Source organism: Silene latifolia, chromosome 3, assembly GCF_048544455.1.
Source record: "Silene latifolia isolate original U9 population chromosome 3, ASM4854445v1, whole genome shotgun sequence".
Classification (NCBI taxonomy): Eukaryota; Viridiplantae; Streptophyta; class Magnoliopsida; order Caryophyllales; family Caryophyllaceae; genus Silene; species Silene latifolia.
This window is the reverse complement of record NC_133528.1, coordinates 149,593,764-149,610,140: the sequence shown is the minus strand read 5'-3', so window position 1 is coordinate 149,610,140 and position 16,377 is coordinate 149,593,764.

Genomic DNA, 16,377 nt, shown 5'->3' with positions numbered 1-16,377 from the left:
ATGAAGTGAGTCTTGTCTATTTGTAGTGGTATATAGAGACATTATTGAAAGGGTATTTTAGCCATTATTAAAGGAGTCGTTTAGTTAGTAATAGAAATTGCAGTTATAATAAATACGAGTAGATATTTAATTTGCATATCGTATGATTATGCATTTCACGTGAATTGGGATAAAGTTGTTTAGTTAGTAATAGAAGTCGCAGTTAAAATAAAAAGATATTCATATGATTATGCATATCACGTGAATTGGGATAAAGCTGTTTAGTTAATAATAAAAATTGCAGTTAAAATGAAAAGATATTCACATGATTATGTATATCACGTGAATTGGGTAAAACTATTTGATTGGAATATGGGAAATGAATTCAAGATGAGTTTTCACTTAGGCCTCGTTTGGTTCATACGGGTGTTGAATTCCTGTGTTAATTTGCAACTCACTGGAATCCAACTCCCGTATGAAATTCACATAAATTGACAAAAACATGTTTGGTTGCCTTGAAGGATTTTGTTTTTCCCATGAATTAAACTCCCCCATATTGTTTGGTTGAAATGTGTCAATTCACCTGATTTTAATCTTTAATTACCAATATATCCTTTCGTAATATTAATAACACATAATCTCTCTTTTTAAAAGGGCAAATGAGTAAATTTAAGGAAAAATTACAAATAACCACCACGTATTTGCGTATTTTTACAAATAACCACCATGTATTTTGATTTTTACAAATAACCCCCATACTTTCAGGTATACTCCCCAATCACCACCGTATATTTGACCCGAGACTTGTTTTTCATATTTTCCGACTCTTTAATTAACGATTTACGCGGAATACCAATATTACCCTCATTTAATTAGCCTTTGCATAACATTTTTTCCAATTCATCACCCAAATAACACAACATTTTCCCCAATTCAATTATGGAACCCTAAATCCCCAAATTCATATAATAAATTTCCCCAATTCATTTGCTTCTCACTTCTCAATTATTTGCTTCCCTTTTGTGTGTTTGAATGTTGGTGGACTTATAAGAAGTAGTGAAGTACTTTGTACAAAAAATTGTTGGGAATTTGTTGATGGAGATGATTATGTGCAGTAATGTGCAAACAACAATGAACATGCATAAGTAAACTAATACATTTCAAAGAATACTGCCCTTTATAAAAGTATACAGATCATGCTGCCATTTATAAAACCAATCGGGAAGCTCAAACTCCATTGGACTGGCCAATTGTTTTACCAATTTATTAAAAACATTCCCAATCTCGTTCTCTTCACCCGGCTGATTTGAAAGAAAAGAATTGATAAATTTAAGCCACAGGACTGAGGGAAACGGAAAAGGTAAATTGTTCTTACATAAATGAGGGTAATGTTGTGTTATTTGGGGATTTAGGGTTTCTTAATAGAATTGGGGAAAATGTTGTGTGATGAATTGGGGAAAATGTTGTGCAAATCTAATTAAATGAGGGCAATATTGGTATTTTACGTAAATCGTTAATTGAAGAGTCGGAAAATATGAAAAACGAGTCTCGGGTCAAATATACGGTGGTAATTGGGGAGTATACATGAAAATATGGGGGTTATTTGTAAAAATCAAAATACATGGTGGTTATTTGTAAAGATACGTAAATAGATAGTGGTTATTTGTAATTTTTCCTAAATTTAATTAGCAAATGATGTAGGAGTTTCCAATGACCAAGGAGGGGGTGGGTAATTAAACTCCCCCATTATGTTGGAATTGGAAACTCCAAGGGAGTTCTAATCTCCACCATTTTACAAGAAAATGGGCAACCAAACAAGCTTTAGAAAACACAATTCATGGGATTATGAAATTCCCATGAATTAGCAAGGTAACCAAACGAGGTCTTACTTTTAGGGGGCCTATGTAAGCAATTTTCCCCATTACGCGGGAATTAGAGTTCCTATAAAATTCTAATTTATGTGATTTAATTTGGAGCTACTAAGGAATTTATTTTGCAAATTCAATGAATTTTAATTCATGTGTTTTATGAAGGGTAACCAAACAATTCCTCAGGAATTTGTCTTTATACGTTATGGTTTATGAAGAAGACTGATCTCACTACCAATGAAAGATCTTAATTATGTTGGGAGGGTTAAGTACTTAGTCCATAATTTGACCAAAATGGAATTATCCACATCTCAGGGCATTACAACAATAACAATATCAGAGCCTTAATCCCAAAATGATTTGGGGTCGATTTGGGGTCGGCTGACATGAATCATCCTTTGGAAATGTCCATGGGTGAACGCACACCTCAATGCAAAAAAAAAAATAGAAAAGAAAAAGTGAAAAACAAAAGGAGAGTGAAACATAATACAAAAACCAGGTATATAATTCATTATGGAAAATGAGATGACGACACCGAGTGTTACTCAAATTGTGCGACACCCGAGTTATTATTGTAATTTTCTTAGCCATTTTGCTTTCCCTCCATTAAAATTCTAATTTCAAACTAATTAGTGTCTAAGGGTAATTTAGGGACTTAACACTAATTAATTAATTTTAACAAAAAATGTTAATCATAAATTAAAAGAAAAATAGCTTTTGAAAGATTGCAATTTTGGTTCAACAATTCTGGCATGTTTATCGTCTTTTGCGTAGGCTTTGCTTAAGATGAGATCGTTAGTTTTTGTATTGGTAACTAAAAGCATTATCACATAATCACCTCGGTATAAATAATGTATAATAGCATCTGAGTCTTATGAGTTGTAGTGGTAGTCGAAGGTTCGAGAATTCATTTATGGTTCAGGCCTCGACACAGGTACCTCGCATTATACGGAGTAATTCTTTGTTAACTGTACTTCGGAATAAAAGTATCGGACCTCGTATTAGAGTAACTATGACATACAAGGTCAAGTTCATCTCTTCTCCTTTAATGATTACGGAGTACTAAATAGCTATTTGTTCACATAATCAACTTTCGGTTTTTTGTTAAATTGATGAACATATGAATGTATGATTTGATGAAGATAAACGAGTGTTTGTTATGATATAATATTAGATATAGTTTAGTTTTCCTCAGTATCTTAATATTTTATTTCATTAATTTAACAAATTGTAAAGTACGTTTTTATCCCTGCGATATTGGCACAAAAACGAAAACTACTTTTCAATTTTTTATTTTTTTCAATTTTTTTATTAGGGTGTTACCGAAACTCACTAACACCAGGTGTCGCCCTAGCACTTCCCTTAAATTATCCAAACATCACCACACTATCTACAAAAAATTGCTGATTTTTTGTTTTTGTTTTAGTAGGAACGATATCAGCATGTGCATGTGTATATTACCGAAAATGATTTTATCTAGTGGTTAAGATAGATATATCGTGACCAGTAAATCATAAATTCAAATCCCTTTTTATATACAGTATTATACTAGCTTTACGCTTTGCTCTTTTGACACCCACAAAAAATGTGTATAATGTATACTACCAATGTCAACATAAATGAGCATTGTAAGAACTTCCTTCTAAAAATTAAGTGGAACAATTAATATTGATTTTAGTACTTGTTTTTTTGGTTACCCAAGGAACACCTAGATATCCAGCAAATCTAGGGATTAGGTAAGTCATCAAGGTTGCCCTTGATGGCGGGTGGATACCGTAGCACTTCCATGTAGGAAGTCGATCCCGAGACCTCTTAATTCATTGTCATTTTATAACGCTTTGAGGCACTCCCACGCTCCACTACACTGTCGGATGGCTCATATAGAGAAATTTATTAATCGTCCATTTATATTTTATAGTATCCACCGGATAATTTGGCGTTTTTGGTCTACTCTTTACCTAACGTTTATTTAATTTTGTCACAAAATGTCACCCCCTTCCAGCATGCAATGACTTCACATTTAAAAAAGCTGGAAATAAATATTAGGAAAATAAATATAAATAATCCACGGTTCCATCTTCCAATATAATCTACCTAGTATAAAAGCTAGGTTCTTTCAAGGCTTCCCATTGGCTGAAATTTTTTAGAAATTTGGCCAATATAGGACCCACCATGTTCTATACACCATTTAATTACCCTCTCTCCTCTCATCTCCTCCACCCAATTCAAATCTGAAAAATTACTCCGAAGAAAACGATTTTGAGTTTATTTTGCACGTTTTTTTAATAATAAAATCAATGTATTAATACTCCGTATAATCTAAGCTAATCTAATTTGAATTAATATAATCTAATTCTTTTAAATGATCTCAAGAAAGTGATTACAAATATTTAACATCTAAAAATTACGTATGTTTTTTGAAAAAATTGTTTTAAAATCTTCAAAAAAATCCGAAAACTAAATTTAACAATTTATTTCAAAAAATTCTCTTTAAAAATCCCGTAATTCAGTATAGGAAAAATATGCCATTAAACCTTAAAAAACTTATATAAAAAATAAGATTTAGGAATATAATTGATAAATATTCTTCAAAAAATATCCAAGTCATTTAAATTTAATAGATTTGATTTCCGTTCTTAGAAATACTCTATTGTTTTGTCAAAAAAATAAAATAAAGAAACTTCAAAAAAGGGGAAGATTGCATTCAAAATATGAGATTTTTTAAAATTATTGAAAATAAGTTTTAAATAAATGAAAAAAATAATTTAAACATAATATAGCAACGAAATATAGTAAAAAGAATATTATTTAAAAACACATACTTACTTATATTGAGTAATTTTATTTAAAAAAACAATACTCATTAGATCTATGATATTCACTAATAATTTTATAATTTATAAAAAAATAAAAAATCAACTTTTAGAAAAATAACCATCAGATCTATGAGAAATTGAATAGAAAAAAATCACAGAAACATGAACAAAAAATGAAACCAACATAGTTGATAGTGAGAGAGATTGACAATTAGGTAAACATTATCAAGTAAGGAGATGATATATTGTTTAAAGAAGGAGGATTATAGAGAGAAATTATAGGGACTATGAATTTTATCTAATACTAATAAGTAAGTTGTTTTTATATACAACGAAATCGTCTCACCGTGTAAAACCGTCTCATGTAATAACGACCGTATTAATGTTATTGTCTTTACTATATTAAATATTGTCGATTGATATTCTTACTTATAATTTTGTATATTTTTTTGAGGAAATAATTTTCAATATTTGAATTTCAATATTTCTACATTTTCTTCATTCATAATTTAATAATAACAATTGTTTAATAAGTAACCCCGTGCAATTTTTGCACGGGATTAAAACTAGTTATGTCTATATTATCTTTCGACGATTTCAATTTTTTTGGAATAATGTGAATAAATAATCTCCAACCAGAAAATGTATCCAGCCTAGACCTGACAAAACGGATCAACGGGTCGGGTTCGGGTTGGGCCAATTTGAGTCGGGTCAGTTCGGGTTTCTCATTGGTTTCGGGTTACTTCGGGTCGAGATGGGTCATTTCGGGTTTCGAGTTTGTTTCGGGTTTGTTGGTCGGGTCTATTTCGGGTCAAGCGGGTCGGGTTGTTTCGGGTCGGATCATTTTCGGGTCAATGAAAAAGAGAGAAAAAGTCATTTCAAGTCTTTTCTATTCAATTAGAGTTATATTTTATCAGGTGATTTTCGGGTTTGGTGGTTTCGGATCGGGTCATTTTCGTGTGGGGTCATTACGGGTCAAGAAAGCTCGGGTCATGTTCGGGTCGGGTTTTCGGGTCACATTCGGGTGATGTAGTTCGGGTCACTTCGGGTCTCGGGTCAATCTTTTCGGGTCGGGTCAATCGGGTCGGGTTGCTTTTGCCAAGTCTAATCCAGCCCCTAACGAAACATAATAAATAATGTCAAATTTGTGAAATTTACAAGTGTGACTTAGGCGCTGTTTTTTAGACTTAAAGTCACTCTTTTAAGTTCAATTCAGATTTCATAAGTTTAATTTGGTCGGGTTATATTGGATCGGGTCAATTTGAGTTCGGGTCAAGCTCGGGTCTTGTCGGGTCAAGTGTGGGTCGGGTTATTCTGGTTGGGTCAATTTTGGCATGTCTACTCACAAGAGAGTTATCTCAAATCGTGTAGTTTTACGGCCTTAATTTAAGTTCAAATTCTATACATTTAGTTCAAAAAGTTCAAATCTCATAAGTTCACTTAAATTTTATAAGTTCAGTTTAGAAAAATTCAGATCCTATTAGTTCAGTTTAGTTCTAATCCTATAAATTCGAAAAAGTTCAACTCCTATAAGTTTCAATAAGGCTCTGTTTGGCAAAACTAGCTGAAAAGGTACCTGAAACCTGATAAGGTACCTGAAACCTGAAAAGGTAGCTGAAAATTAAGAGCTGATAAGGTAGCTGATTTTTGTTAAAACTGTTTGGAAACTAGCTGAAAAGGTAGCTAATATTTGACAAAATGACGTAAAAGGACATGGTTAATTATTGCTATCGTTATTGATGGGGCATATTCTGCACCCACTGACCGAGTCAACATATTGAGCAAGGTCAAAGATATCCACAGCAAGTCAAACATATTAGACAGCCTAACCGATGAAGCCTGTCGGCCTGTCACTTGGGTCTCGGCTAGGACAACTAGCCAGCCGGGATACATATCCGCGTACTCATATCCAAGACCCCTCGGCCGGCCTGCCATGGGTCCATCGGCCGAGGGTAGAACGGTCTTTCCACCTGCTAGCCACTTGGCCACTACGTGACAAAAGGGAAAAGTCTATAAATACTCCACTTCTCTCAACGAGAAAAGGATCCAAAATATAACCTAAACCACTCATAATCTGGTATAAACTCTCTTATCTCTCTACAACATACTTTGCCAAGTAACACACAACTTAATCCCTTTAAGTTTACTGACTTGAGCGTCGGAGTGAGTACGCTCGGTACCAAGCCGAGCCCTCAGTTTGTTCATTGTTTCAGGAGAGGCCGAAAGGAAGAGTCAAGCAAAGTCATCATTCAATAAACTCACGTGGTAACAACACTGCTCCGTAATCACACCCGGAACAATTGGCGCCATCTGTGGGAAATAAGATACTAAAAGCTAGTTAAATCCCTTACAAAAAAAAACACAAAACAAAACCCACCCAAAAAACTAAGAAGATGTCGAAACAGCCAGAAGTAATTGTGAGTGACGAAACCGCATTCTACCAAGATGAAACAGTCCCTAATTCTGGGATAGGGCAGTCCCCCACCGGCCGGTTCACTGAACCGAGGTTCGGGATGCCGAAAGATATAGAAACGCCGCTGCCCGCCGACCAAATCACTGTCATGGGACATGTGGTCGATGCAGCCAAACTGAAGCTATTCCTGGACCTGATGGGTAGTACGCCGCTAACACCCGTCGTAACGACGGTTACAGCAGCGCATCCACAGGTGAACAGGGCCCATAAGGTGGCTCCGAACAACCTAACCGGAGCGATGCAAGAGGTTGGGCATACCAAAACGCCAGCGGTGCCCGTGTTGTCAGTGTCAGACCAAAGTCCTTCCCACACTCGCGGGAGGACAGCGTCGACGCGGCACCAACGAGGCCACCCCCGAAGAAGTGAAGAAGGAAGCCCGACTTTCCAAAGTCGGAGAACAAGAAGCCCTTCCCGCCACGGGGAGGGAAGCCGGACTAGAGTTGCGAGGAGCCGATCGCCACGTGTCATTCGACACGTGGTCAGGCAGCCACTCAGTGCCTATGTCCTCGACGTCTCCGTGCCGACCAAGCTGAAGCTGCCAGCCATATCGTACAAAGGGGACAGTGACCCAACCGACCACGCCGAGACTTTCGAGTCTTACATGTCGGTGTGGGAGCAACCCGATGAGGTGTGGTGCCGAGTCTTCCCGACAACCCTGCATGGGATGGCCCAGAGTTGGTACAAGGGGCTGCCTAATGGTTCGGTATACTGCTACGCCGACCTAAGGGATAGCTTCATAGCCCAGTACGCCTGCAACAAGAGGAGGGCCGTGGAGACATCGGATCTCCTCACTATCCGACAGGGGGAGGACGAATCTCTACGAAGCTATGTGAAGAGGTTCGACGCAAAAGCTCAGCAGATCCGTGAGCTGAACACCGAACTGGCGGCCTTCGCACTGATGAAAGGCCTCCCGAAAGGCGAGCTCAAAAATGAGCTGATCAAGTGCGCGGACCTCAACCTGGACTCCGCCAGAAGGATGGCCGACCAAGCCGTAAAGGTGGAGGATTACCACAAGACCTGGGTAGGCCACAGCGAAGCCGGGCACCCAGAGAGGAGCAGCCGCCGGGATAACAGAGATGAAGGACGTCGTGACAATAATAGGTCACGGCCCGAGAAATTTAATAAAAGACAGAACTCGGCGGGCGCCGGGGGGAGTTCGGGACCATACACCCCGAAGGGGTATAGCAGTCTCACCCCCCTGGTTAAATCACCGGCCGAGGTCTTCGCCCTGAGCAAGAATGAAGGGCAGAAGTGGGCAAGACCCCCCAAGATGAAGGGGGGGAGACGGTGACACGAGCCAGTACTGCGAGTACCACGGCCACACCGGCCATAAGACCGACAACTGTCGGCACCTAAGGGACGCCATCGAGGAGCTCATCCGAAAGGGGAGCCTCAGCAAGTATGTAGCTGGAGACCCAGGAGCAAGCTCCGACGGGGCAGACAGAAAATCCGTTTTTCAACGGATGGGAGTAATCCAGTGATGCCCATCTAGGCCCTGACACTAATGTACGTTTCGGACCGGGGGGGAAAAGCACAAAAGAGCCCATCCTTACGGCAGGAGGGAAAACCGATGAGTACCGGCTGACAGACATGGAGGGTGTTCCTCTAATGAGCCATTGGAACACGGACAATCTGAGGAAATATTTTGTATAACGGCGGAGGTGTCCGAGACCGTTGTGGACACCCCAACGCATGATTGCACCTTATGAAGAATAATCCAAGCTTTCCATCAAAGTACTTGTCCCCTCCATAGTCATGCCAGAGTAGGCGCCGCAAATTAAGCCAGGCAGTCACTACCGAAGAACAAAAGCGTATGAGCACTGTTGAGACGCAATTCTAGTCACTCCAACGGTATGTATCCGGGAGTGGCAGAGGAAGCAATCAATATGTCTATAGATACGGAGAGCAGTCGAAACGTAAACTCAGTTGCCTCGGCCAAAGCCGGGAGTGACGAGGGAAACGCGTTTTGCCAACAGCAAGTTGTTACTCGCCACAACGACCAGCTTGCTTAGGAACGTATAAGCACTGTTGAGACGCAAATCGTACGCCTCGGCCAGACCGAGAGTGAAAGAGGAAGCGATCAACACGTCTACAGATACGAACACCTCGGCCGTTACCCCGAAGAGTGACGGGGACACAACGACTGATACGCTAACATGTTCACAACGGTGGTTGGGATAGCAAATCTGACCGCCTCGGCTAAGACCGTGCGCGTAAGAGGAAGCGACCAACATGCCAACATGTTTAAAAAAAAAAACGTTAAGTACAGTTGAGATACGCATTCTAACTGCCTCGGCCAAGCCGAAGGTCTTAACTAATAACGTAAGAAGACAACTCAGATGAGAATGAGATAAAGACCTCGGCCAAGCCGGAGGCAAAAGAAACAAACTCTTATTGAAATGTTTACAGGTAGTACAAGAAAGAAGACGACGGCCGTCCCCACAAGGGATAGCCTAAACACAACCTACCAATGTTTGAACAAGAAAAACAAAAAGTACAGCAAAAGGTTACGGACATAGGAATTGAAAGCGCCAAAAGAGATGGCAGGGAGGAAAGGCTCAATAATTGGCCCCCGAACAGCTGAAACTGTCTGAAGGGCCGGGTGAATCCGGTGACGACCGCCCGTCTCCCTATGCTTGTTGCTGCTCAACACCAGCAGCAGCAGCATCATCTTTGGTGGCCGACCCAGAAGAAGGCTTGGCAGCTTCACGTGCCCTCGCCCTATTAGCCTCCTCTCTGGCCTCCTTCACCTCTGCAGCATGGGCCGCCTTGGCCTCAGCTTCCTGAGCAGCCTTCGCCGCCTCCTCCTTCTCCGCAGCCGCCTTCTCCGCGGCATCCGCCTTCTCATCCAGAAGCCGGTCAAAATCTAGCCACGGGAAGCCGTCAGGAACGAGCTGCTTGATTGCCTCCCTGGTAGCCTCTTCAGCTTGGTCCCGGTACTGGGCACACATGTCAGGGATGACAACAGTTTGCAGCGTCTCAATGTCCTCCTCCCTCTGCGCGAGGACAGCCTTTGTGCTCTTGTGCGCCTTTACCTCAGTCAAATGCAGGGATTTCCATTCTTCCCTCTTACTAACCGCGGCGTCAAAAGCACTCTGAAGCTTGTCCCGCTCCTCCCGCAGCTTAGCAGCATCAGCCACCGCAGCCTCAGCCTTGGCTCTCTCGGCTAGGACCGCCTTTTTAGCGTCCTCCCTAAGCTTTTGTTCAGTCACCGCAGCCTCAGCCTTGGCTCTCTCGGCCTCTTTCTTAGCAGCGGCAAGATCGAGCCTAAGTCGTTCAACCGCAGGGGCAGCTCGAGCCCTGACCGCTTCTTGCTCTATGATATGAGCGCCGGCTAGTTCATTCCACTTAGCCAGCTTCTTGCACAACCTTGTGCCTTCCGTCACAAGCTGAGCAAGGGAAGGCTTCAGGGAGGGGGAGTCAACGATAACGTTCTGATTCCCCGTCTGCACAGGCCGCTTCTCCGATTGTCGTTCAGTGAGAGTGACGGCCGGCAGCGGTTGATCTGCAAAAAATTCAGACAGAGCATCCATGTCAACAGTCATTGACACATCGGAGAGCCTATCATCGGGAATGCCTAAAGAACCACCTAAATCCGAGCCATGGGTTAGATCCGTACCAGTCTGGACCTTCTTAAATGAAGGGTCGGCTGAGTCCTTCATTTCCCCTGCCTCGGTGACGGTGGTAGCAGGCATCAGTTCTTTTCTCTTCTTTGAAGGAGGAGGACCCCTCGCAACGGTGACCTCCTCCTCGGTAATATCAATGACCACCACCTGCTCCTTTTGGACTTCAGGGATTGAAGACTGAACGGGAGTTGACGTTGGGGCCGCCATAGACGTTATTTTTGGTTTGCGGCGCGGCACGTTCCTGGCAACCTTCGCCTGCGCCGCCGTCACATCCAGTTTCTTCAACTGCTGGTCCATAAGTTCGTTGGGGGCCGGTCTGCGATCACGCGAATCAGCCTTAGGATGCGGCTCAACAACGTTCCCGTCCTTGTCAAGCCCCAACTTCTTCAGGATCTCCTCAGACAGATCCGGACCAAAACGGTCTGTAAAAGAAACAAAGCAAGAGTTAAAACGAAAGAAATAAACCAAAGTTCAAATACAGAGACATAAAAAGCAAAGATGGGCCTCACACCGACCCCACTCACCCTGTTCGAGGGCCGGTATGAGGCCGACGCGGCAGAGCAGCTCATCCTGAAGAATGATCTGCGTCGGGGGCATCCATCCCTTCGGCGTCCCATTCTTCTCAGCCTCAAACAGCCTCATCGCCCGCTTCTCATCCTCATTAAGATAGACCTTGCTGGCGTCCATCTTGAGCTTACTCCGGGAGACATACTTTTCACGCTCCCCCCGATTCTCACACCGCAAGTTGACACGGTGCTGAAAGGACCGGGGCAGTGGATAATCCTCCGGAACCTCAACGTATACCCACCGCCCCTTCCAGTCCTTGCAAGAAGTAAGCTTAGAGACGGTGATATAACCCGGCTCAGTCTGTATGTTGTACCACCCCGAGCCGGCTTGGGTAGTCTGTCTAAGATGGTGGAGCCGGCGGAAGAGGTTCACCGTTGGGACCTCCCCTTTGAAAAGACACAACCATACAAAACCAACAATCGTCCTGATGGCCAACGGATGCAGTTGGGCCACGGCGACATTCATGGCTTTAATTATGGCCATAACGTATTCATTCAGAGGAAACCGGAGCCCATACTCCAGGTGTCTGATGTATACGCCGATACAACCCTTGGGAGGGCAACAGACCGCCTGACCTTCCCCAGGAATAACAATTTTATACTCCCTGCCAAAGGAGTAATGGTGTTCAAAAAGCTCAGAACCGGAGCAGCTAGCGAACTTATTTGTCCAGGCACGATTAGGACCGATCGAGCAGGCATCACCGTGATGCAAAACAAGCGGCCTCTTTACGACAGAAGGGGTCACCTCATCATCATCATCATCAACATCATCATCAATACCCTCCAAAAATTGCTCATCAATTTCAGGAGAAGGAGACCTGGGACCCCCAAACCCTATCGGGGTGGCGGCCAATGCCTCCTCTTCATCAGGACGCGACGATTCGCCCCCCGGCGCAGAAGTGCTGGCTCCGGCATTAGCAGAAGACATAATGACAACAAAAACTTGACAAATAAAAAGTTGAAAAATTTGTTTGTTTACCTTAGAAAAGTGTTACGCCGACTAAACGCTTTGAAGACTAGAGAGAAGTTCCTTCGAAAAAACTAAGAGAGGGAAAAATTTTTTTCGAGAAAGTGAATTTTTGGTGGCCAAAATCAGGGGCTAACTGCTCTATTTATAGAGCAAAGCCCACGAAACTGACCAATCAGAGCAAGGCACACGAAACGTCCACCAACCGACACCAGGACACGTGTCACGCATGCAGCCACGGAATGTCAATCGACACAACAGTTACCAAACTTCTTCAAACACGCTCCTTGACAGAATGCCAATCGACGTATCTTCTTCAAAACGCTCCTTGGTATCTACTTGCCAAACGGCCCGCTGTTCAACCAAGCTTGGCAGCACCGGCGTGGGGGCAATCAAAAGCACACGGCACTCACAACCTCGGTCTCAGCCAGCGCCATTTTCTTTTCCACATCTGATGTCCATTACACATCCATGTGGAGGGAGGATATGATATGATACGGCCTAAGCAGAACCAAGCCGAGGAAGAAGAAGCCGGGGAAGAAATTTAACTTGCGCAGAATACGCTCAACCCTCATCGAAGGTCCATACCACGACATAGACTACGTTGGGGGCAAATTGATGGGGCATATTCTGCACCCGCTGACCGAGTCAACATATTGAGCAAGGTCAAAGATATCCACAGCAAGTCAAACATATTAGACAGCCTAACCGATGAAGCCTGTCGGCCTATCACTTGGGTCTCGGCTAGGACAACTAGCCAGCCGGGATACATATCCGCGTACTCATATCCAAGACCCCTCGGCCGGCCTGCCATGGGTCCATCGGCCGAGGGTAGAACGGTCTTTCCACCTGCTAGCCACTTGGCCACTACGTGACAAAAGGTGAAAGTCTATAAATACTCCACTTCTCTCAACGAGAAAAGGATCCGAAATATAACCTAAACCACTCATAATCTGGTATAAACTCTCTTATTTCTCTACAACATACTTTGCCAAGTAACACACAACTTAATCCCTTTAAGTTTACTGACTTGAGCGTCGGAGTGAGTACGCTCGGTACCAAGCCGAGCCCTCAGTTTGTTCATTGTTTCAGGAGAGGCCGAAAGGAAGAGTCAAGCAAAGTCATCATTCAATAAACTCACGTGGTAACAACACTGCTCCGTAATCACACCCAGAACAGTTATGTTTTTACTATTATTCTTGTGTTATTGTCGTTGACGTTGTTAGTAATAACGTCGTAATGAAGGTGTCTCAATATATTTGCACAAGTCTTTAACATGTTTCAAAGAGAATGAGAACAATAATTAATATATCACGATTAGGTTAAAAAAAATTCAAACAATATATCATCGAAAATACTCCCTCCTATTCTTCTTTTTCTTCCCCTTTGGATGTGGCACAATATTTAAGGAAGAGAATAAAATATGAATTGTGAATTGGGTGGGGTTTGGTGATAGGAGAGAGGAATGAATAAAATAAGGAATTGTGAGTTGGGTGGGGTTTGGTGATAGGAGAGAGAAATGAATAATTATGAATTAAATAAGGAATTGTGAGTTGGGTGGGGTTTGGTGATAGGAGAGAGGAATGAATAAAATAAGATTAAAAGTTTCCAAAAAAGGAAAGGGGAAGAAAACCTGAATAATCCGTTTTAGGAAATAGGGAAGAAAATAGAGAATAGGAGGGAGTATATTTTATGGATACAAAATTAGTTCTCTATTAACTCATACACGCAAAAAAAAAAAATTAAGTTTCACCCCAAATTAAAGTAGCTAAATTAATGAAAAAGAAACAAGCTAAGATACCTCTATCCGTAGAAGAAAGTTGTGGCGTTTACCGTGATGGAGTAATCAGATGCTCGACTTTTGCGTTTTGAAGAACTTGTTGAACGGCTGTGTGTTTATTTTTGAGAAAGTCGAATGAGGTTTTTTTTTAATTGAGGTCATTAAAAATTCGAGGGCAAAATAGGTAAACAAAAATGAATCAGGTACCTGATTTCTCAAATATTACCTCATGTAGCATTTCATTTCAGGTACCTTTTTTAGTCAAATAAGGTAGTTGCCAAACACTCTAAAAAAAATAAGGTACCTGATTTTTTTTGGAAAAAAGCTACTTCAGGCAAATCAGGTACCTGAAGTGTGCACCTCAACACCCAATTAAAATATGGATAATTCTTATATAAGACGGTTTTACGCAAGTATAAGTGTAAAACCTTAAGTTAATTGTATTAAACAGACCCCTAAAGTAACCGCTATCTATTGTTTTTACATGGAAAATGGTTTTACACGAGACTCAAAGTACGTTAGGACTAACAACCACATAATTTGACGTTTAATTTAATTCGATATTTGTCAATAATTTTCTTCTGCAATTAAGCGTATTAATCACTGTTTGATGCAGTTAACCGAATTAGACTAGAAATCTTTTTAACTACCTTTAAATTTGGGTTCCATTGTCGACTAGAAATAAATTTGGCATCGGTTTGCTCCTAAAAATTTCGCTATCGTTAACAAGAATTTTAAAAAATCTATAACAAATTATGACCCTCTTAAGAAAAATCAACTGATGTGTCTAAATTTGTCATGAATGTTAGTTGTTGACTTGTTGCCCTTTCCATTACGGTAGCATTATTTTCCAAGTTCCGACTCTAAAAATTTATGAGAAAAACAAATGCAAATAATGCCAAATTGTTCCATCCACCAAAAAAAAAAAAAATATTCACTCTCATTCAAACCAAAGGTAATAGTTGTTTTATGAGTAAATTATCAATTACACCCACGTCAAATACACATTTTTACATTTACTCCCACGTCAATTTTTTTTATTAAATTACACCCAAGTTAATAGCTCAGTTTACAAATTGCACCCAATATCGGAATCCGGCCACTTTTCCGTTAAAATTCAAATTTTTTGGGTAGAAAATTGATTTTAGGACATTTTTGCCCTCCCTTCCTTCTTCTTACTTGTCAGTTTGTTTTTTCCCCTTCTTCTTACTTTACGATCTTCAAACTTGACTCGGCTTTCGAATTGCTAGCACCAATATTTCACCCTCATCTTCCCCAATTTAATTTCTCCCTCATTTTCCCCAAATCCCCAATTTAATTTATATCAATTCGAAATAGAGAAAGTCCCCAAATTCCCAATTTAATTTATCCCTCATCAATTCGAAATAGAGGAAGTATACACAAAGGAAGATTTATGTGAGCAATGTGTTGGCGAAATTGGACCCGAAGAAGTTAACGGGTACAAATTTGGGGAGATTGAGGAGACCACTTGGGATTGATAAGGGGACGGGGAAGTTTAAAGGGTTTTGTTTGTTTGTAGCTCGGTTGAGGCTGCTCTTGTGGTGGTCAGACGGTGTTCGAAGCGGGCTCTGGTTGCAATGGTGAATTTGTAAGAGAAGCATGAAGAAGAAAATAAATGGTGAATTGGGCTCTGGTTGCAAGAGAAGCATGAAGAAGAAAATAAATGCAGGGGCAAAATCGTCATTTTATTAATTTTTTCACCTGAAAATGGCCTTGGGTGCAATTTGTAAACTGAGCTATTAACTTGGGCGTAATTTAAAAAAAAAAAAAATTGACGTGGGAGTAAATGTAAAAATGTGTATTTGACGTGGGTGTAATTGATAATTTACTCTTGTTTTATCACATTTGTCGACACACGTTTTGCACGTGAATATCTTTCATTACACATTATTAAAAATTATAAAAATGATATTCTTATAGCATTCATGACAATACATCAAACAAGATCTCACTTGACTATATTTTGTCTTATAAATTAAGAATAATATCAAAGATTCCTGAATAATGCCAAAAAACAAGTGTTACATTAGGTTTGGATGTGAGGGAGTACTTAGTATTATTTTTTGGCGTATCTTAATACTTAAATGATTTTAAATTTACAATATATTAACCTTTTCATTTTCATTTTTTCTTTCTAAATAAACTATAGAGTAAATTACAAATAACTCCCTTATATAATCAACTTTTTTTAAATAACTCTCTTTTATAATTTTTTATCCAAATAACCCCCTTATAATTTTTTCAACAAATCAATGCCTCTTCACTTGAACTAGATTTATTT